Raw genomic sequence first — 22,989 nt, forward strand, 5'->3', positions numbered from 1 at the left:
GTTTATCAATAGTTAACTGTTAAGCTTTCTTCCATACTATCATATAATATCAATTTTATCATCTCTCCAATTATTTTTTTTTAAATTATTTAATGTTTATTTATTTTTGAGAGAGAGAAACTGTGCCAGCAGGAGAGGGGCAGAGAGAGAGGGAGACACAAAATCCAAAGCAGACTTCAGGCTCTGAGCTGTCAGCACAGAGCCTGACAAGGCACTCAAACTCACAAACCACAAGATCATGACCTGAGCTGAAGTCGAATGCTTAACCGACTGAGCCACCCAGGCACCCCTACTCCAAATATTTCTAAATCAACTTATGATAGACTGAACTTTTGCCTTGTCTGCTCTATAACAGATGTCACCAAGCTTTTTCTCTAAATACAAGATAATTAATATTTTAGGTTTCACAGTCCATACAGCATCTGTTGCAAGTCCTCACCTCTGTTGTTGTAGGTGAAAGTAGCCATAGACAACATGGAAAGGACATGTGTGGCTGTGTCCAGAAAGGTGGAAAGCCAGATATGGCCTACAGGTGAGCAGCAGTTTTCCAATCCCTGGTCTACAACACAAGCTCCTTGGTATATCAGTACAAAGAAAATATTCCTATTATCTGATAGACATAAGAATAGTACTATAACAAATAGGAATGTGGCATTCCTAATTGGACAAATACCCAGCTATCAAAAGCAACAAAGGATCTGGGACTTCACTTACAAGTGAATAAATTAGCCTGACATGGTTTCAAAGATGCTGGCATAAGATACAAGATTCCTGGGTCAGAAACAAAGGAAAATTTACTACTCATGGTAATAGTAGAGTCAGAACATCAACATTTCTTGTGCTGGTTCTTCAGTTTTTAATCTCTACAAGGAGACACACACACACACTCACACACACACACACACACACACACACACACAGGTAATAACTACATACTTAATGCATTGGATTAAAGGGGAAAGAAAAAAACCTGAGTTTAGAGAACATGAATCTTTTATAATGGCCAATAAGCCTGCCTGACATTTGCCCCAGTGAGAGACATTAACTTTATTATACTAGACAGTAAGTATGCCTGCCCTTTGCTCTGGAGAGAGATATCATCTGTATTTTCCAAGGCTTTTCACAATACAAATATCCTTAATAGATAATCTAGAACAAAAGCAGATAGTGCTTCTATCTGTAAGATGTGCAAAAATGCCAGAGACTCCGGCATAATTGTCTACTAACCCCAGTCTTTCAAACCATCTCATGTTCTTGTAGATATTGATAGAAATACAGAGTTAAACCAAGTATACTTAAATGTCCACAGAATTTACCAAAATGAATATGAAAAAAATCTAAGAAATGGGCAAAAGAACTTTGAACATATTTAATTCAAGACCCAGCTAATCAACAGCAAAGATGGACATCAGCTCTCTTTCATTACCATCTCAGGAACTGTATTTCTTTAAACAAGATGACATTAAAATCAAGCTGTCTCAATTTCTCTTGTTATACTATGAATTTTTAAAGTTTTATACACTTTTATACATGTGTGTGTATGTGTATGCATGTGTAGAAGAGTATCTTTGATTATTTATCAGAGATTACAGGGAAAAGGGAAAAAATTATGCTGAATTGAAAATAAGTTGGAATGCTTTAGATTTTAAATAAACTGACTAGAATTTCAGGTGTTTTGTTTTTTTTTTTTTAATGAGATTCATCCTTTCAGAATTTTTTAATTTTAATTAGAGTCTCCAGGAATTCTAATGATCTATAATCACATTTATGCAGTAAGAGATGGCCTGTGTCATTCCTAATCCACAGTACTGGGAAATAAAGGTAGGTGTATATAGAACTCTTTAGCCAAGGCCAATAGATAGAATTGGGACAAATTTCTAATTTCAAATATTTTTTTTAACTAATAGATCTCACATATTTATTACTGAACCAATCTGCTAGCAAAGAGGTATTAAAAAAAAAAAAACACAAAGATTCATTATTTTTCCCAATAAAATATGCCTAACTGTCCAGATGATGGTGACTTTTTCAGTTTGATATGGTAAGATGGTAGTGACCTTGACAGAGCTTAAATATGTGAGCCATCACATGTGGAATTCCCTGTAGACTCACCTTGGTTCTTCTCCGACATCTCCTTTGCAGTTGTACTTGGTTTTATCAGCAGTTTTCATTCAAATCCATGGGGAATTGGGAGGATTCTGCTTTTGTTTCTTGACCAAGAGCTGCTGATCCCAAAAGTCCTGTGAGAAGGCATGGCGAGGAAGAGATCAAAGGCACACACCGTGATGGTGGGGGAGAGGAGAGAGGGTCAATCATTTTTTAACAGATGACTGTAGGTTTTTGAAAAGCAGAGCCCAGGGTATTTTATTGAAGTAAAAATTGTGTTAATGTTGCTCTTCCAGTCAATGTTTTAGGTGTTCATATATTGCTATGTCAGCATACTAGGTTCTGTGGAGGAAGTGAGATGTAGGATTACTGGCAGCCCTGCAAAGGGGCTATGTGACATCAGGGCACATATACCATACAAGGTGTAAGCAGAATACATGAACATGGCAGCAGCCTGGTTCGGGCAAGCAGAAGGCTAGTGGCGAGGATCTGATCAGAAAGTGGCCTTTGTCACACAGTTCCCCTCCAAGAGTTGTGCCTACTCTGAACGATTCACTGCATATGAGCAGAAAGGTAGTGGGGCGGCAAATGGCAGGTGTATGTGTGTCCCTGTGTGTGTGTTCCATTCTAAAGAGTCTTCCTCTCTTTTATCTCATCGACCCTTTTGGGGTCATGCCTCATGGGAATGCTAACCATGACTTGGCAGTGGGAAAATAGAACTGTGGCAGGCAGCAGGTTTCAGGCTGTATTTTCACCATGCCTGCACTTTGTTTCACATTTAGTGGCAGGGTGATGTCAGTCACGTTTAAGTCAGATGAAAACCTGAATTTTTCATATTAATTAAAGTTCAGTGGATTCATTATAAAGAATACATAAGAGATCTGCAGTGGTGGGGTGGGGAAGTCACATGGGGTAGATTTTCTGCAAATAGACTACGGCTGAGTTGAACTTCCTCTTGGATTTTCTAGACTGATTCCAGATTTGGGAAGAGATTAACAAGTGATGTTACTTTATGCTGCATGACTTTTTTAATTTCCTCTTGTGAACAGGAACATAAAGGAGGAGGGAGAAGAAATGGTCTTAGCGGGTACTGATATAGATAGGATCGTGAGTGTATGTGTGCGTGTGTGTGTGTGTGTGTGCTTGCGTGTGTGTGTACTGTGGCTCTCCTGTGAAATAACACAAATCTATGCAAATATATATATATATATATATAAATATATATATATATATATAAACCAACAAAGCTACTCTAGTTGCACATATGTCTAGCAGCATAAGGCAGGGACATATACCCCAAACCTTCCTATTCCAGCTCTAACATGTAGACTGAAGAATCAGCAAAAGTTTCTAGATCATTGCTTAAGTTTCTAGATCATTAACATGTAACCAGTTGAATCCATCTGAGTTTGATCATTTATATTCTTACTTCTAAATAGATATTTCTTGTTTATTTATTTATTTTGAGAGAGAGCAAGAGCGAGCAAGGGAGACGCAGAAAGAGAAAAGAGAGAGAATCCCAAGCAGGTTCTGCACTGCTAGCAGAGCCCGACATGGGGTTTAATCCCAAAACCCCAGGATCATGAACTGAACCAAAATCAAGAGTCATATTCTCAATTGATTGAGCCAACCAGGTGCACTAAGTGGATATTTTTAAAGTTTTACTCGCCAAAGACCTAGATTTAAAAAAAAAAAAAAAAAAATCAACCCTGTGGTGCATATAGTCTTTTTTTTTAATTTTTTTTAATGTTTTATTTATTTCTAGGAGAAAGAGAGAGACAGCGTGAGCAGGGGAGGGTCAGAGAGAGAGGGAGNCCAGGGGAACACCGGCAACATGGATTACGTCGTGCTCAGTCTCCTGCACAACCGGTCCACCTCCCGGTTCTCCTGCCTCCTGACTCTGTGACCTTGAGCACGTCACTTAACCTCACTGGACCTCAGCTTTCTGGATGAATAAAATTAAGAATAGCACACATTTAAAAAAATTATTTTACCGTTTTATTTATTTCTGAGAGAGAGACAGAGAGACAGAGAAAGTGTGAGAAGGGGAAGGTCAGAGAGAGAGGGAGACACAGAATCCAAAGACAGGCTCCAGGCTCTGAGCTGGCAGTCAGCACAGAGCCCGACGCAGGGCTCAAACCCACAAACCGCGAGATCATGACCTAAGCGAAAGTCAGACGCTTAACCCACTAAGCCACCCAGGCACCCCTGTGGTGCATATAGTCTTACTAAAAACTAAATTTGAACTCAAAAGAAATTCATAGATGTGACTCTCCTTGAATGGCCTATGACAGACACATTCTGAAGGTTCATAAAATCTGTCACTGTAAATGGGAGAGAGAGTCTCTGTCCTGGTCCCCTCGGGTCCCACCTGCCACTGTCTTGTTGGATATCTTCTCATAGGGTTTCCAGAAATATCCTGACCATAAAATGTACTCAGATGCTCTATGCCTTTATAAACACCAGAATCCTAGTGTCTAGGGCTTCTTGCTTTCACAATTACTGCTGTTACAGTTACTGCTATGTTATTACTATTAATGTGCCTACTTCATCTATTGTCTTTTGATATTTGGACTGCCTATAAGGACACAATTGTCTGTAGTTAGGAAAATCTGAATTATTCTTTTAATCTTTCACACTTTATTTTTGGTACACTGCATCAATCTGTGTGGCCTTCATTTCCCCACATTGAATTAATGCTTCTTGTAATTCCATTTAAATCTACTTTCTCAGGGCTTTGCTTGCTGTTTAATCAGTTGGCATCATCAATGTGGAATTTGGGATATTCAGTCCTTAGGACCCAGCATGTCTCTTAACAGTGATTCTCCAGTTATGGAACATGAACGTGTAATAGTAAACAAAAGTAAACTAGGTATGGCAGAATTAACATAACCATTATTGAGACAATGGACAAAAATCACATAACTAATTATGCTAATCTAAAAAAAAAAAAAGCAAAAGATTTCTTTCATGGTGGAACCAAGATTCTTCGATATAGTGATTTGTTGACATAAGGCTTGTAAAACTTAAAAATAAAATAAAGTAAAAAGTTTTTAAAAGACCTGTAAAACTTAAGAACCACAGCTCTGGTCACTGAGCAAGGGTGTTTTCACTAGACCATCTGCCTTCTTTACCATGATAGTCACATCCTGATGTTTCATTTGTACCTCAGTTGTCACATACTACAAGGAACAATTTACCCTGATCTATCCTTTTGATAAGAATGAATACCTTCCAAGGACAGTGCCTCTACAAAGTGCCTCTTTCCTACACAAAATGTAAATTTATTTCTGCTGCCTGTTGCTATTTTTTTTTTAATGCCTCAAATCTCCATGCAGTGAAGCAAAGGGTAAAATGACCATGTGAATATGCATTTGAAGAGCTCTTATCATGATAAAAAATTGCCTTTTAAATATTTTATTTTTTTCATGCCTCTGCATTGTTATAATGACACACTACTGAATTACTAATGGCAAATAAGTCAACTGTTGGTAAATTTTAATGGAGCATATTGATATCCTCAAGATTCTTAAATTGTTGGAGGAGAGGGAGGTTTTTTACACTAAATGAAACATGACCTAATGTTGTGTAAGTAAAAGAAGTGAAAAAAAAAAATAGTAAAAGGAAAGTTCAGCAAAGTAGAAAAGTAATTGGTAGGCTATATAAGGAAGAAATGAATGATATATATATCCTACAATTGTGTGATTTGGTAAAGATGAATTTTTTAAAGTCCAGTAAATAATTCACCTAATAAAATTATGCTGAGTGAAATAAGTCAGTCAGAGAAGGACAGATACCATATGTTTTCACTCATATATAGATCTTGAGAAACTTAACAGAAGACCATGGGGGAAAGGAAGGGGGAAAAATAGTTACAAACAGAGAGAGAGGGAGGCAAACCACAAGAGACTCTTAAATACAGAGAACAAACTGAGGGTTGATGGGGGTGGGGGAGCTGGTAAAGTGAGTGTTGGGCACTGAGGAGGGCACTTGTTGGGAATAGCACTGGGTGTTGTATGTAAGCCAATTTGATAATAAATTATATTTAAAAATAATAATAAATAAAAATGTTCCACCCTAAAACAATAAATGCAATTTAAAATTTTTTTAAATTAAAAACTAAAAAATAATTCACCTAATATAAAATTTGATATGTTAATAGAAAAAAATTAAGTATCATGGTATTTTACACTGGTGCATACTACTTGAGAAACAATATGCAAACCCAATCATTCTGTCTGTCTCTTCATTACATCTAACTTTGTGCACTGTCCTTTTAGTGGGAACCTAGTGAAACAGATAGTAAATAATCCTAACTGAGTCAATTGATAAAATCTGTGGAGAAAAACATAGGTTTTCAAATACTGAAGATCAAAATACACATTTCTAGCTTAAAGATACATTTCAGTCAAGAAATAGTTTGGAGTGCCTACTATGTGCCTGTCACTGTTCTAAGTTGACATACTTTAAGCAAAATAAGGGTTAATTCTGTAAGGAATAGTAAAATTACAACATGAGCAGAATAGATATGTATAATGAATGTTTGAACCCTTAAAAATCATGATGGTTTGTTTGTACTGATTTATATAGCAAGAAATAGAAAATTTGCTTTGAAAATTGTTTTTGAATGCTCAATGATAAATTTGAATAAAGCCAGCCATCATGAAAATCTGCTAAACTCTCTATGAATCACAATAAACAAGACACTCATGCCTTTCTTGACTTTAATAGTGAAAGACATGACTCAAATGTTTTATTTGATAATAATTGAAAGCCTTGGTATTGAGCAAATTTATTTTCTACCATGAGACTTTTTTTATGGAATGAATGCAATACATTTTCTAATCCATCATTCGAAGGCTATTTTCATTCATCAATGTGGAGTGTGCTTTTCTTTTTAACATCATTTTTTTAGCAAGAAAAATTAGAGAACAAGAAAATCTCCTTTAAAAATTCATATGCATTTTTCTACTTTCTGATTGTTTGACCAAATGGAAATACGGTTTTCTGTTTCATTTTTGAGAGGTGGGGGAAAAAGCTAACAACTATCTTGTTACCTTCCTACTGTTGACAGAATATTTGTGTCCCCTCAAAACTCATATGTTGAAACCCTAAGCTCTGAAATGATTAGGAGGTAGGGCCTTTGGGAGATATTAGGACAGAGCCCTCCTGAATGGGATTAGTGCCATTATAAAAGAGGTCCCACAGAGCTCCCTCACCCTATCACATTCTACCATGTGAGGACACAATGAAAAGACTGTCATCTATGAACCAGGAAGTGGGCTGTCATCACACATAAATCTGCCAGATTGGACTTCCCAGCCTCCAGAACTGTGAGACATGCATTTCTGTTGTTTATGAGCCACCAAGTGTATGGTATTCTCTTACAGCAGCCTGAATGGACTAAGACACTTTCTCATTAACATATATGTAGCAATAGGTGGTCAAAACAGTTAATAAATTGAAGAATTCAACCCTGCTGACAGTGTATTATCGAAAGAACACAAAGTATTTGGGTGATTTTTCAGCAAATCTCTACAGAAGAGCAGAGGGTGGGAACTTTTTTGATTAAGCCTTCTGTCATGTCACAGAGGTGAGAAGGGCTCCTTCTCCACATCCGCTGCTCACACAGTGAATTGTGCCCATAGCAAGATCTCTGCTCCTATGCAAATCACCGATTCCATGGAAATACCCAGAAAAGGAGAAAAAGTTTCTTCCATTTGCTCTGAAGGAGTCATCCTCTTGGATACCAGGAATGGGATGCACCAATTCATTTATGAAAACTTTTGTTGGGTCCAAACAGAGAATCCCTACACTGTTTGAGGACACTAGTGAATAATAATTGCAACAGTTTATGAACTGCCAACTGCACATCTAGAGTTTTGTGCCCTTGCCTTTAATTCTGCTATCACATTTCAAGTCAAATTTCCTTATCATCGTATTAGGGATGAACAAAATAAGATTTGGGGAGGTGAAATGATATTCCCAAAGACAAACATTTAGCAATGTCTGAAGCTGGAATTTTAACACAGAGTTCCACGTCAAAAGATAAAGACCCTTCATTGCATCACACTGCCACCTCAGTGGTGGAAGCTTTCCTGACTTAACTCACTTAGAAAAGGTTATGGTCCTATGGGGGAGAATAAGGGGGGAAATGGTGGGGGAAAGAGGCAAACCATGAGAGACTCTTGAATGATGAGAACAAACGGAGGACTGATGGGTGGGGGGGGAGGGGTGTTATATGGAAACCAACTTGACAATAAACTATTTGTAAAAAAAAAAAAAAAAAAAAAAAAAGGGAAAGAAAAGGCTATGCTCCCTAAAAGGCCTGTACAACTTAAAACAAGGTAAATTTAATGGAACAAAAGGCAGAAGAAAGATGTAATATTAGCAGGTTCATTAAAATGTGAACATATATATCAGTGTTTATAATAATCACTATCAAGGTTAATCAAATATAATGCATAAGCTATATTTGCCCTCATTTGACATTCACTATTCCTAGATGCTAATACCAAGACCCTGGTAGTACTTTTACTTTCTTTTAAGGTATATTATTTATGTAATTAATGAAGTTTTAAAAGACTTTGTCACTGATATGATGTAAATTTTTGATGACAGAAATTAGGAATAATGTTTCCCTCTTTGGCTAACTCATTCTTTTCTACATTCTGAACAAATTGAATATCAGCATTAAAAATAAGCTTAAAATAAAGCTTTAAATAAGACTTTCTCAGACATTCTTTGTACTTCATGCTGACTTCTGTGGTTGGTTTTTCTCTTATACAAGTGAGAACTATAATGAGTATTGAATAAGAGTAACTTGTAAGAGAAAGTGACTGGTGAGAAAATTTAATGTTAAAACATAAAAAAATCAAATTCATCCCAATCTGTTATCTAATGACATATTAAAAGTCCATCTTAAATATGTAGATATTTTCCATGATCAACTCTCCAGAATCTGGATATATGGGAAATACATACTGCTTAGAAAACAGGTAAACTATGGAAACTGCCACAGTTTAAATAAGTGATCCTAAATGAGAGCAGACCTCCAGATAACTCCAATTTGATTTTTTTTTTAATCTGGATTCTTCAACAATAATTAATATGTGATTCAAGCCTCATATTGATTGGAAGGATACTAAATTTTATTTTTTTTCTGTAGATGCACTTTAATATTTAATTTGCAAGTGACATGACTTGCTTATGCAAATAAAGGAAGTCATCTTTAAAATTGCCTAATATCTCATGGAATTAAAGCAGAGTAATATGATCGGGCTCAGGAAAAACCAGAAGCACAATTGATATTGAATTCTGTCTTCAATATCTATGTTTCTGTTCTTTTCCATCTTTCCCTGTCTCCCTCCTTCCCTATACCCCTTACTAAAAGACAGGCTACCTTTCTTTGTCTAGTCTGTATGACAAGACTCATGATGACCTGTAACACCCAAGCTGTTTTTCTTAGAGACACCATCTGGGTTCTCAATATACCTACCTCCTGGAAGGGCTGAGCTTCAACCAGCAAGAGTCAGACACCCTCCTCTGAACCAAACAGCTGTGTCTCGGTGTGCACAGGGTTATGTGTACAAAAGAGATCACAGTGGTGCTTATGTGGATGGAAGTTGTAAATCTCAAAACTGAGGCATAGACCACTGGGAATAAAATCTCATAAGCATCACTATTCTATAAATTTAAATAGCTTCCTCATTGTCAACCAGGGATAGTTATCATGTTAACGTATCTTTTTGCTGCTCTTCCAGACCTTGAGATGTATGGATCCATGCTACCTGACTCACCGCAAATCAAAAATCAGTTTCAGATGAACACTGCTGGGTTCATTTGTTTTCAGAGTTTGGACTCATGAAGCATTCCAACTGTACTTGGCATGAGTTATTGAGTACACATAGGGAACCTGCCAAAATGTGCAGAGTGTCTTTGGCAGAAGAAAAAAACAGATGGTCCCATCAAATGGATCACGTTCATGGGCATTAAATTAGATTCGAAGAGAAAAGAGTGATATTTACCTGGGGAATATATTTTAAAGGGTTAAGTGGCTCGGTTATCATAAGCTCATACATAAACCTTCAAGAAACTGGTTATGAATTTGAGCATATAGGCCAGATTCCAGATACTGAAATAGTGGCAGGTAAAGGATGTTTCATGATCAAAAGCTCTGCAACAGAGCTGTGGGGAGCTAGGAAGCGGCTGATAGATCACACTGGCAAAGAGAGTCAGACATGAGCAGAGCCAGTGTGAATAAAACCATCAGTGTGAGTGACCACAAGACAAGAGCAGAATTTCTAAGGCCTAAGGTATGCAAGCAATATTATAGATTTCCATCAGGTATAAAGAGAATTTGGAGGTTATTCAATATAAAGTCTTCATTTGCATTGAGGACACAGGTCAGACGAGGAAGGGATTTAGTGCCAGGTCTCCTAATGACATAGATAGTGCTCTTCTGTCTATTATTGAACAGGAACTTTGAGTTAATAATCAAAAAGGGAAATAATCTGCTTGGAAAGACTGTCTTCATATTAATTCATCCAGGACTGCTTTGTCTAATAACCACTTTGCTTCTGGCATGACTTCTTATTTTCATAATGAATGTAATGAGAGCCATTCAAGTCATAAATGGAGGAACATTGTTGTCAATCTTGGGACAGACCTCCGCCAGAAATTCCACTTATGGTTTAATGAATTTGGTAAAAACTAACGTGTGGGTGGCCACTTAATAAAGAAACACAGTGACCTGAACATTAAAGGATGGGCTTAACAAAAGCCTCCTAATATTAACTGATATATTGGATGGGACAGAGATAGCCATTGACATTCATGCTTTCCCACCTCTGGAAAGTATGGACCAGCCAGGGACTGCATTTCCCAGCTGCCCTTGCATTTTGAATAGAAAAGGAACAGAAATGATATGTGTGCTGCTTCCAGCACAAGAAGGTTAAGAAATGTTGTGCTTTCTCTCTACTCTTTTCCCTTGTCTATTGTCAGGAAGCACAGGACTCCGTGCCCATGAAGGGCAGTAGGGGACTGCATATGGTAAAAAGTGTAGGTCCACACATCACAAAACAGAGCATAGTTTTCCATAGTCCACGAACATCCACATCCCACTGTTACTTGAGCAAGAAATAAACCTCAGCAGGGTTGAACTACAGGCAGTTTAGGTATTATTTGTTAAAGCAGCTGAAATTACCCCACTTAATGTAGCAGACTGTCTCCTTATGTGGATGCCATGTTGGATATATCTGAAAATGGATGCTAATAGCCCGCATTACTAAAGGGGTATATCTGAGTGAAGTAGGTCTATTGGGAATGCATAATGTGTCAGAATTACAGGCCTGAGCATCTTTTTAGCCCCACCAACGTTTCTTTTAGAGTTTCCAAGTTGATCTCTCTATGTAACAGAAGATAAAGTTTTATGCTAAAATAATCACTTATAATTTGATGTTATGGCTTGAGTCAAAGAATATTGTTGCAGTGAGGTTTTCTCAAAACTACTGGGAATTACACAGGCTGCAATTTCTAACATGCTTTTCCAAGTCATCTCCTTTGGGCCCAAACAGCCTAATTTGTTTGTGCCAGCAGAAAATCTCAAAGAAGATGGCCAAGGCACTTAAATATCCCAGCACGTGAAGCACAACCTTAAGAGATGTCAAAATAGTACAAGATCCATGTAATATTAGGACAGTACCCTAACAGTCATTTTGTCCAATTTCTTCATTTCTCATAGGAGAAAAACGACTTTACTTTTTAATGTCTCTCCATGAACAAATGCCTTAAAAATTCTGAGACCCTGACTTTTACTAGAAAACTCTAGAAAACTAGAATTGATCATGAATTCATGTTTTCTTTATCTCTTCTCTCCTCTGAATCCCAAACAGTTCTCTTCTATTGATTTATATGCACAGGGGACTTAAGCACACCCAACACTGAGATCTTTTCTGAGGATATAAGCTTCGTATAACAATGTTTACTTGTTTGCATCTTCAAAACCCTTCTATGGAAACTTTCCTTGCCACCAGATATCCCTGTCAATAATGTAAATGTAAAAAATGACTTTAGTATCCATATTATAAACAAGAAAAAATTCAAAATTTTCTCAAAAAATGTTAGAGATACTTCTTCGAAAACGCACTCTATGAGAGATGGATGATTTTAACAGTATTCCCCCGGGAAGGAATTGGCACTGACACCTAGAATTCTTGATTCTATGTCCTGCACTCAGTTTCTTAAGTTAGTACACCAGCTACTTGTACCTAACCTACATCATACAGGAAGTTGGTTTATTTAAATGTTTGTTTATTTTGAGAGAGAAAGAGAGGGGATGAGGGGCAGAGAGAGAAGGAGAGAGAGAATTCCAAGCAGGCTCTTCGCCCAGCACATGGAGCCCAGTGTGCGGCTCAATCTCACAACAGCAAGACTATGACCTGAGCTGATATCAAGAGTCCAATACTTAACTGACTGACCCACCCAGGCACCCAGCAAGTTTTTTGTCAAAAGGAGTATGTTAGAGAATCACTAACATAACCTTTGCATTGATGGCTTATAAGTAGTTGTAGAGAAGAAAATATTCAGTTCTGTTTCACTTCTAAAGTGAAACATATCAAATTCTTAACAACATGATCACAAAGAGATCCAAGTGCTATACTTTCTTCATCCTGATTGCTTTTCCAAACATTTTTAAACAGAGGTCACCACAGTGCTAATGTATTAAAATCTAGAGAATTTTTGTTTCTCCAGGAAAAACAAAAAACAACCTGCAGTGAATTTTAATATTTTTAATTTTTTAATTAATTTATTTCTGACAGAGAGAGAGAGAGAGACAGCATGAGCAGGGGAAGGTCAGAGAGAGAGGGAGACAAAGAATCTAAAACAGGTTCCAGGCTCCCAGCTAGCTGTCAGCACAGAGCCCAATGCGGGGCTCGAACCCACGGACCGAGAGATCATGACCTGAGCTTACGTTGGACAATTAACTGACTGAGCCACCCAGTGCCCCAACCTGCAGTGAATTTTATACTGGATATTTTGATTGGATAGGCATTGCATGACACCCCTTAGGGCATGATCACATGCATGGCAGAAAATAAACTAGTTCATTGGCAAAACACTAGAGAAGAATTAAGATTTATAATCTTGATTATTGATCAGGAAAATGACAACAATATCATTCTCTTCCTATATAAATTCACATCACCTACTGTGAAAATTGAATTACCCAGGAGGAAAATAAGCCCCTTAGACATATAGTTCAGAGTAGGTAAAACCACAACACACCTAAAACTTGTACACCTTTTTGTGTGTCTGTGTATGTATCAAATGTACTGAGTCTTAAGTGAGTAGGTAGCTTATATAATAATTAATATTACTTAACCTCCACTCTTTCTCCCATCAGGAAAATCAGCCTTCAGGTTCATACATATTGAAATAGTGCTCTTAACTTAAAAAGCAAGATGAGAGGTGTGCCTTGGTGGCTCAGTCAGTTAAGCATCCAACTTCGGCTCAGGTCATGATCTCACGGTTCATGGGTTCAGGCCTGCGTCGGGCCCTGTGCTGACAGCTAGCTCAGAGCCTGGAGCCTATTTCAGATTCAGTGTCTCCCTCTCTCTCTGACCCTCCCCTGCTCACACTGTCTCTCTCTTTCTCTCTCAGAAATAAATAAAACATTAACAAAAATTAAATAAATAAGTATAAAGAACAAGAGGGACCTATAAAACCTAATTATAAAAAAACATTAAATAGTGATACAGATCAAAATGACTATAAATCTAAAAAATTCTGTTTTTAAAAAGTCTCCTAAAACTTTATAGGTTGTTATCCAAACCTTAGACTTTAATTTAAAATACTATTTTTTCACCTATATAATGGGAGAAGATACTGCTAAGATAAAAGTGTCCATGTCAGGAATTAACTCATTCAATTTTCAGGGGTATCTGACAATCATTCATTGCTGGATGTAGTCACTTTCTTTTTTGGAAATTTATGTTGAAGGAATCATCCAAAAAGCATAAAGATTTACAAACAAGGATATTAACTGCATTGTCATTTAAGTAACAGTAATAATAAAGATTAGAAACTACTAACATGTAATAGAAGGGAATATATAATAGCACTGGATATATATACATTAAAAGTTTAAATTGGTAAGAACAGATACTACATTTGATTTTACCCAAAAGGCCAAGAAGCAATACACATTATAATTTTAGCTTTGATATTTTTAACCCTTTAAGAGTTTGGGGCACCTGGGTGGCTTAGTCAGTTGGGCGGTCAACTTCAGCTCAGGTCATGATCTCACGGTTCGTGGGTTCCAGCCCCCCATTGGGCTCTGTGCTGACAGCTAGCTCAGAGTATGTAGCCTGTTTCAGGTTCTGTGTCTCCCTCTCTCTCTGGCCCTCCCCTGTTTACACTGTCTCTCTCTCTCAGAAATAAATAAAATGTTAATTTTTTAAAAAAAGTTATTTTATATACATGGTAAAAAAATTAATTTTAAACAGTAAAAGAGAGAGAGAGAGAGGATTATTCCATAGTGAAAAGTTACTTTTAACTTCCCTCGTAATGCCAAATTATCCTCTCTAGAGGCAAGTACATTTATCATTCCAGATATATTTTATTTATACACCACAGTTATGTATACATATCTACCTTTTGGGTTTTATACATATGGTTGCAAACTGTCCGTACTGACAATTCTATAAATTGCATTTTTCTGTTGACAGAATATCTTGAAGTCATTCAATATAAATAATATGTAAATATTATCCATTCCTTTTTAACTTTTTTGAAGTCATAACATGCATCAGAAAAACTTAAAAATCATCAGTAAACAACTTGATCAATTTCTAAAAACAACACTCTTATAGAACTTGTACATAAATGAAGAACTAAAACATAAAAACAGTCAACTCTGAGGCCTCCGACAGTCACAACCCCCCAAGAGTTACCACTACCGTGATTCCCAATACCATTGATGAGTTTTATCCATGTGTGAACTTTATAAAATTGAAATCATGCAGTGTATCCACTAGCTATTGAAACAATAATGCTGCATAATGAATCCCCCAAAATTCAGTGCCTCAGAAAACCAAATAATTATTCTCATTATTAGCCAATTTGGGGCTATCTTGGATTTCACACATTTTTATTCATTTTATATAATGATAGAATAGTTATACCAGAGTCAATAAACCTTTTTGGTTAAGGGCCAGATAGTAAATATTTTAGGCTTTGGGCAGCCATAAGGGACATTCTCAATTCTGCCATTGTAGAATTAAAGAAACAAGATATAATACATATATGAGTGGATGTGGCTGAGTACCAATAAAACTTTATTAATCAAAATAGGCAGTGGACCAGATTTAGCCTGCAGGCCATAGTTTTCTAATCTCAAGGAATGTATTCACATTTCACATAACCTCAAAATTTCAGTGGCTTAATTCAACCAGTTTTATTTATTCTCACAGGGACATGGCCAGCACAGATCAGCTAGAGCAGGATGTATTCTCAGGGACAAACTGCACATCGACACTTACACTATCAGCATGGCAATGGGAAGCAAACATGACTACCAAAACATTGGCTCAAAGTTACCACCCAGAAGTGATGCACAAATTTTCACTCACCGTTCACAGGCCAAAGCAAATCAAATAGCTTTGCCTCACTTCAGAAAGGGCAGAGAAGTATAATCCTCTTCTGTGCCTACATAGAGAAAGGATCCAGAATATTTGTAAATATATTGCATGACAACTAGAGCTGTCATTCCATCTGTGCAATATGGTGGACTAAGACCCTCTGGAGCCATCATACTAGAAGAACATTTGTATACGTTTCTAAGTATTGCAAGTGATTGTAACTTACCATGTCGCTGCCACCCAGTCAACGTGATCTCCACACGGCTGCGCCTGCATTCTTATGGAGCAGCATGTTGCTAGCTCCCACACAAAGACCTTGCTGAGATCTATGCTTTGGAGCCTCCAGGCTTCCTCCAATGCCGTAGAAGTCTTTTCAACTGTGCAGAACAAAGCCCCAAAAATGTGGGGTATAAACATAATCAGGGACAACCCATGAAATAGTTCTAGTGTGTGTTGTATATGGTCCCTCAGAGAGCTACTAGAAGGCTTGAACCCCCGTTATCCATGAACCCCCGTATATCCATAAATAGCTAATTAGTGCACTTTTTTAGTAATTGAATTATTTCTATATATAATTTTTCCACTTCCTATTTCTGCTTCCTAGGAACACTTCTCAAATTATCTACATACACTTAAAGAATTGTTTTGTGTTTTGCTTTCATGGCAACAGAAACTAAGCCAATTAGAAAGCCTACATTCAAGATGGAATTCTAGAATTGGATCACTTACCAATCAAAGGGCCTCTATTATATTCTTACTCTATTCATCTTTATGGCCTCTGTGAAAAAAATTATATGCATTATGCCTGGTAATGGTGGATTACTGTAAACCTAACCAAATCGTTGCTCTAATCTGTGCTAATGTGACAGATCATCAGAGATATTGACACTTTGGATTTTCGGCTCTTGATATAGTGAAAGTCACTTGAATGCAGAATTATTTTTAATATCCATAAGTAGAGGATCAAAGCTATTAGCCTTTGCATGGGGAGAATAACAGTATACAATCACTGTCTCACCACAAAGCTGTCAACTCTCTTGCTCTCTGTCACAATATACTCTATAGAAATTTTGATAATTTTGTCATTCTGTAAAACCTCTTGGCCACCATATTGATCACATCATACTGGTGACCTGATGAGGATATCATCAGAATCTAGATGCCCTGTAAAATTAGATAATACAGCAGAGAGTATATATGTACCCTACAAGATTCATATACTGCCCACTTTCAGCCTCTTCATATGATTCCAATAATATGGGACATGCTCTGATACCCATGTAGGGAAAAGGTCTAGATGTTGAACTTTTACCCTTTATCACTGAGGGAGAGATGCCACCACAGGTTTGATGGTTTTCTTTGGGTTTTGGAGGAAGGATATACCATATTTGTACCTGGTGCTTGGATCTATGTATTGATCCATTCAAAACATTGTCAGTTTTGAACATTTGAACATTGTAGAGAGCAGGAGAGAACTTTGGCCCAGGTCCAGCTGATATGACCTGGCAGATCCAGTGGTGCTAGAGGTATCTGTGTTAGATAAGGTACTGTATAAAGCCTCTAGCTAACTCCAGTAGGTAAGTCACTGCAGAGAACACTAGGGTTATCTGCATGTTTGTGAACCAGCTCCCAGCATGCTACCTGGCTCCAGTATATGGCAAATGCCTAATCATGTGACATCAATTGACTAAAAACACATTACAGTACTAAAAAACTGAGTATGCTTAAATTCAAGTTATAAGGTTGGACAAATGCAATCATAATCTGTAAACAATAAAAATTATACATTCAGAATGTGTCATCAGCAGGTCTAGATGGCCCCCAAAATTAAAAAGAACAGATGCCCATATCAACAACATCTGTTGCATTGATGGCTTTCCCCCAGTGCACAACCATGGCCTCCTGGAGTATTCCCTAAAAAAGGAAGGGAAGAAAAAATGCCTTGCTTCAAAAGCGATTTAGTTTGATATGTTGGGACAGAGATTTTTGAACTATAGACCTAATCAGGAATGACCTCCAAGAATCATGGTGAAAAATCTATTTGTAGAGCTACAAACAGTAGACTGGGTCATCACTTTGGCATGAAGAGAAGTAATCTGAAGTGAGAAGATACATGAATAAATGACCTGAAGCAATGACTTGGCTGAGTGGTAAGGGCTTAGAAGTAACCACAGTGAAAAACTGAAAACAAAGAAGAGAAAAATAGTCACATGATGGACCCATGAAGTCAAAACCTACTGGAAAGGAGAGCACTGAATAGCTAGATAGGTTAAGTTTGGAGGTAAATATCAGGCAGGCTCTGTCCTTGGCCAATATCTGTCCTTGCACAATTGGCCCATACATGGAGAAGCTAAGATGACAGACATGAGGCTAAGTATGAGCCCTGTGACTGTTTTTCATCAAGGCTTTTCCTCATTCAGGCTCTACCACCTTTTGTTGTTCTTAAATATTCAACCCTGCCAGCAGCAGAGACCACACCTGAGCTCTCAATGTGGTATCATAATGCAAGGAGGTTAGCCAGCCATTTGGGGGTAAAATCTGTTATATCAGACCTCTTCTATTCTAGAGGGCCAGTAATTCATTCTTACCAGAAGTGATGCTTAATCAGGATATGGAGTTTCCTCATACACTCCCAGTATGTCTGCCAGTACCACCCTGAGAGGATTTAGAGACTGCCCAGGTACTGACATAGAATCCCACAGAATGTAAGCTTGAACTTAAATTCACTATTTTATTGCAAAGTTGGTGTGAAAAGGGACATCAGTTTTCATGGATGGATGGATCTTTTTCTAAGTTCCCTATGTTTTTCCATTGATCAGCTTCTCTCTCCGTGAGCCAATACCACACTGTCTACTGCTTGATGCCCAGTAAAGCAATCCTATACATATATACACAGCTTATTCTTTGTTAGAAGTTTCTTGGCAGATTTTGGCCTTTGAAACCTCTGTATAAATTTAAGAATCAACTTACAAGGTCCCACATAGTGTTTTTTTGGAATTTTGATATTTTCAAAATATCGTTAAATCTATAGATCAATTTGAGGAAGAATTAAATATTTATAATACTGAAGCTTCCAATTAATGAATATACATATATTTCTTTTTTAAGATTGTTTTGTAACATAATTTAATAAAATTATCATGTTTTTTTCATACCTGTTTTGCACAAATTTTGTCTGCTCATTTCTTTAGCCAGCTTCATTTCCAAACATCTTTATTATGGATAATAATTATTAGATTAATTCCTATAGTCTTTATAGACACATGTCTTCTGTGAATAAGAGGATTTGTTTCTTTCTCATTCTTATACCTCTACATCTACTTTCATTTTAAGTTGTAGAATTTAGTGCATCTAATACAAAGATGAAAAGATATGATGATATGAAACATTCCCTAGGAATTTTTTTAAGGTTTTACCATTAAGAATGAAATGTTGTAGGCTATCTTTTATTTAGTTAGAAGTGCTTTAGTTTTCTAAGAATTTTAAACATGAGTCAGGGTTTAAATTAATTTACTTTTACATTAATGAAGATGATTATATAAATGTCTTTTAAAATATGTTAATGTGGTGATTACACTCCTCATTAAAATGTAACTTGATTTTTTGTGTCATAATAGAGACGGCTTAGACCAGGGGATTGGTTACAAAGGTGACAGAATATGCAGAAGCCAGATGGGACAGTGAGGCACCTGGAAGAATCCCCAGTGAAAGCAGAGTCATGGCAAGGCCAGCTAGTGACAGCTGGAGACGCAGGAGAGTCTGTTGCTGCTAGAAAGTCCATCCAAAATAAAGCCAGGAAGAAGCACCCTGGCTTTACCTTTCCTTCTACCCTCTGTCTCCTCTCCACTGCCTCCCACTGGTTGAACCCAGCCAGAAGCCAGCTGATGTAGGAATCTTTGAAAAATGGGTGCAGAGTTTAGCCACTTGTAGCGGTCAGTTGGTTGCAAAATTCAGTGATACTTCGAGTAAGTATGGGCACATCCAGGGGAGTTTATATATATATTTTTTTTTTGAAAACAATATTGTGTTAAGCTGTTTTAAGGAGATTTGGATATAGGATCACAATTGAGATTGGCTTCAAGATTATGCTAGTTGTGTGGAATGAGTTGGAATGTGTTTTCACTCTTTACCATTTTCTGGAGGACATACAATAAAAGTGGAATGACCTTTTCCTTCAAAGTTTTGTAGAATTCACTGACAAAATAATTTGAGGTGGGTCACTTTTTTGTGAGATTATCATTGATACTAATTGTATTTCTTTGGCTAGTATAAGAGTAGGCTTGCTAGTTCTTCTTGAACATTCTATAAAAATTTATATTTTTCTAAAAATTTGTCTATTTGATCAAAATTTTCTAATTTAATGACATTGAGTTGCTTACAGTATTCTCTAATTATATTTAAATCTCTCCTCGATGTAATTATGTCCCCTTTGGTTGCTAATTGTTCATTTATAAGAGATTTGTCTGTTTTATTATTCTTTTGAAGAAAACAACTATTGAATTTTTAAATATCTGTGGTATCTTTATGTCCTAAGCCATTGGTTTCTAATCTTTGGCTTACTTATTGCCCTTTTTATACTTTCTTTTGGTTTATTTATCTCCTAGAATGAATATTCATAACTCTCAACTTCCCTCAATTTACTGTTAGTACTGTATTCAACATGTTTTGACTTGTAATTTCACCTTACTCAGTTATAATTTTATTTTACCCAATTCTAACTATAATTTTTGTTGTGATTTTTTTTACTTAAATATGAGATACTTAGATGTATATTTATTTGCATGCATAGAAATACTTGGAAGTCATTATATAATCTTGCAATGGTAAAATATTATTTCAACATGATGAAGTAAAAAATACTAACATAAAAAACTGATAGATTTGAGTACATCAAACTAAAAATATCTTAATAACAAAAAACTTTTTCAATACAAACACAAGTTATCAGAAAACTTAAAATAATATATACAAAATACAGGGGCACCTGGGTGTCTCAGTTGGTTAAGTGTCCAACTTCGGCTTAAGTCATCATCTCATAGTTCATGAGTTCGAGCCTCACGTTGGGCTCTGTGCTGACAGCTCAGATCCTGAAGACTGCTTCAGATTCTGTGTCTCCCTCTCTCTCTCTCTGTCTCTGCCCCTCTCCCGCTCATGCTGTGTCTCTGTCTCAAAAATAAATAAAAACATTTAATTTAAAAAATATATATATACAAAAATAAATTTTAATGTATTAAATATATGAAAGCTCTTACAAGTCAAAAAGAACATAATCACCCTAACAGAAAATTTGGTAAAACATGAAAACAGACTCCAAATTAGATATATAAATGACTAGTAAGAAAAGAATCTTATTTAAATGATCTAGAAATCAAATTAAAATAATATACATTATTCCATTGTATCTATGATATTGTTAAAACCCTTTAAAAATGAAAATATGTAAAGAATTCTCATATGTCCATATTTGAATATAAATTAGTTTGATTTCTCAAGAGGTAAATTTAGTAATATAGGTAATATATATCAGAATCTTGAGCATTGTGTACAACTTCTAAACCAGTAATCCATCCTTATAAATATAACTTAAAGGGAAAATAATGATAATGAGGAAATAGCTTATTGGCAAACATATCCATCACTGTATTAAAAACAAGATTGGTTGGGGGGGAAGCCTGGTGACTCAGTCGGTTAAGAGTCCTACTCAGATCATGATCTCACAGCTTGCCCCACATGGAGCTCTCTCTTTGACAGCACAGAGCCTGCTTTGGATTCTCTGTCTCCCTCTCTTTCTGCCCCTCCCCCACTTGTGCTCGCTCGCGTGCTCTCTTTTTCTCTCAAAAATAAACATTTTTTTAATTTAAAAAATTAAAAATAAAAACAAGATAGTAATTTCTATATACAATTAATATTAAAACATGTTAAAATATTGGGTAACATAAGTTTTCCTAAGCTGGGGCTCAAGTTTCTATCTGAATTACTTCATCAGCATATATTCAACCGTTAGCGTGGGCTGAACCTGAAAAGCAGTTTTATTCATTTTTGCATTATATTTATGGGCTCTTTCATAAGATGCATATGAGTTTGCAGACCTATACCATCCAGGTGAATAGAATCTTTTTATTATTATGTAGTTATCCTCTCTATCCTTCATATGTCTTGTCTTAAGGTATATTTTTATATAAATATAGCTATCCAGTACTTATTTTGGTTTCTGTTTTCTTTATGTATCTTATTCCTTCATTGTGCTTTCAGCTTTCCATACTGTACATGTACCACTCATAATGGGATAGACATGTTAACTTTTAAAACCCCCTTGAAAATCTGTGTTTTTGCCAGTAACATTAGTTATAATTAACATACATAATTATGCATTTATTACAATTGTCATTGTTTTTGAATTCCTTTCATTCTATCTCTTTTTGGTTTCCTCTGCCTCATTTTTTGGAGAAGAACAAAATACCGGTTTCAAGAACAGGCTTTGTAACCAAGCTGCCTAGTTTTGAATCTGCCACTTAGTAGCTGTATGAAATTATATGTCACACTTTCCCACTCTGCAATATGGATGGGCATCAAACCATAAAGGTGTGGTGAGGATTTTGTTAGTTAATATGTGTAAAGTGATTAAACCAGCCTGGGTTGTAGGAATCACTATATTAGTATTAGTTACAATTACAATTCTTTCTCGCTTATAACCTCTTCATTTTGTTTGTTTGCATATTTTATTTTTCACAATTTTTATCTCCTGGTTTGAAATTTAAGCTCCCAATTTTTTTCTTTCTTTTATTATTATCTGTTTCTGGTGACTGCTGTTGAAGTAGGTTTCATGAAATGTAAAAACCAAAGTAAAGCCTTTGTAGAAAACAAGATTTATTTCTGGAAAACAAGTTTCTAAGATTTTAACTCTACTCACCTTTCCCCTGACATACATACCATTTGTGTCAAATATTTAAATTTTCACTTTTGATGAAAATCTCAATAATTGGACATTAAGAATATTTTATACAGAATTTCAATTCATGTATATGTATCTCTGTGTTAAAGTTAATATTCCAGGGGCGCCTGGGTGGCTTAGTCGGTTAAGCGTCCGACTTTCGCTTAAGTCATGATCTCGCGGTTCGTGGGTTCGGGCCCCGCGTCGGGCTCTGTGCTGACTGCCAGCTCAGAGCCTGGAGCCTGTTTCAGTCTGTGACTCCCTCTCTCTCTGACCCTCCCCTGCTCACGCTGTCTCTCTCTCTCTCCTAGA

At 36.4% G+C, this 22,989-nt stretch overlaps 1 long non-coding RNA gene and 1 pseudogene across 3 annotated transcripts in view; both read right to left on the minus strand.

The window, feature by feature from the left end:
- LOC120241078 overlaps positions 1 to 20,761 on the minus strand; it is a 36,730-nt gene extending 15,969 nt beyond the window's left edge. For all 3 annotated transcript variants that reach the window (XR_005530827.1, XR_005530826.1, XR_005530828.1), the window contains exons 1-4: positions 20,731 to 20,761; positions 16,476 to 16,524; positions 15,973 to 16,123; positions 2,113 to 2,240 (exon numbers count right to left, since the gene is read on the minus strand). This is a non-coding gene — a long non-coding RNA (uncharacterized LOC120241078). The remainder of the gene's footprint in view (positions 1 to 2,112; positions 2,241 to 15,972; positions 16,124 to 16,475; positions 16,525 to 20,730) is intronic.
- On the minus strand, positions 14,208 to 14,307 carry LOC120241096 (annotated as a pseudogene).
- Positions 20,762 to 22,989: the final 2,228 nt, after the last annotated feature.

Source organism: Hyaena hyaena, unplaced genomic scaffold, assembly GCF_003009895.1.
Source record: "Hyaena hyaena isolate Hyena2069 unplaced genomic scaffold, ASM300989v1 scaffold_276, whole genome shotgun sequence".
NCBI lineage: Eukaryota > Metazoa > Chordata > Mammalia > Carnivora > Hyaenidae > Hyaena > Hyaena hyaena.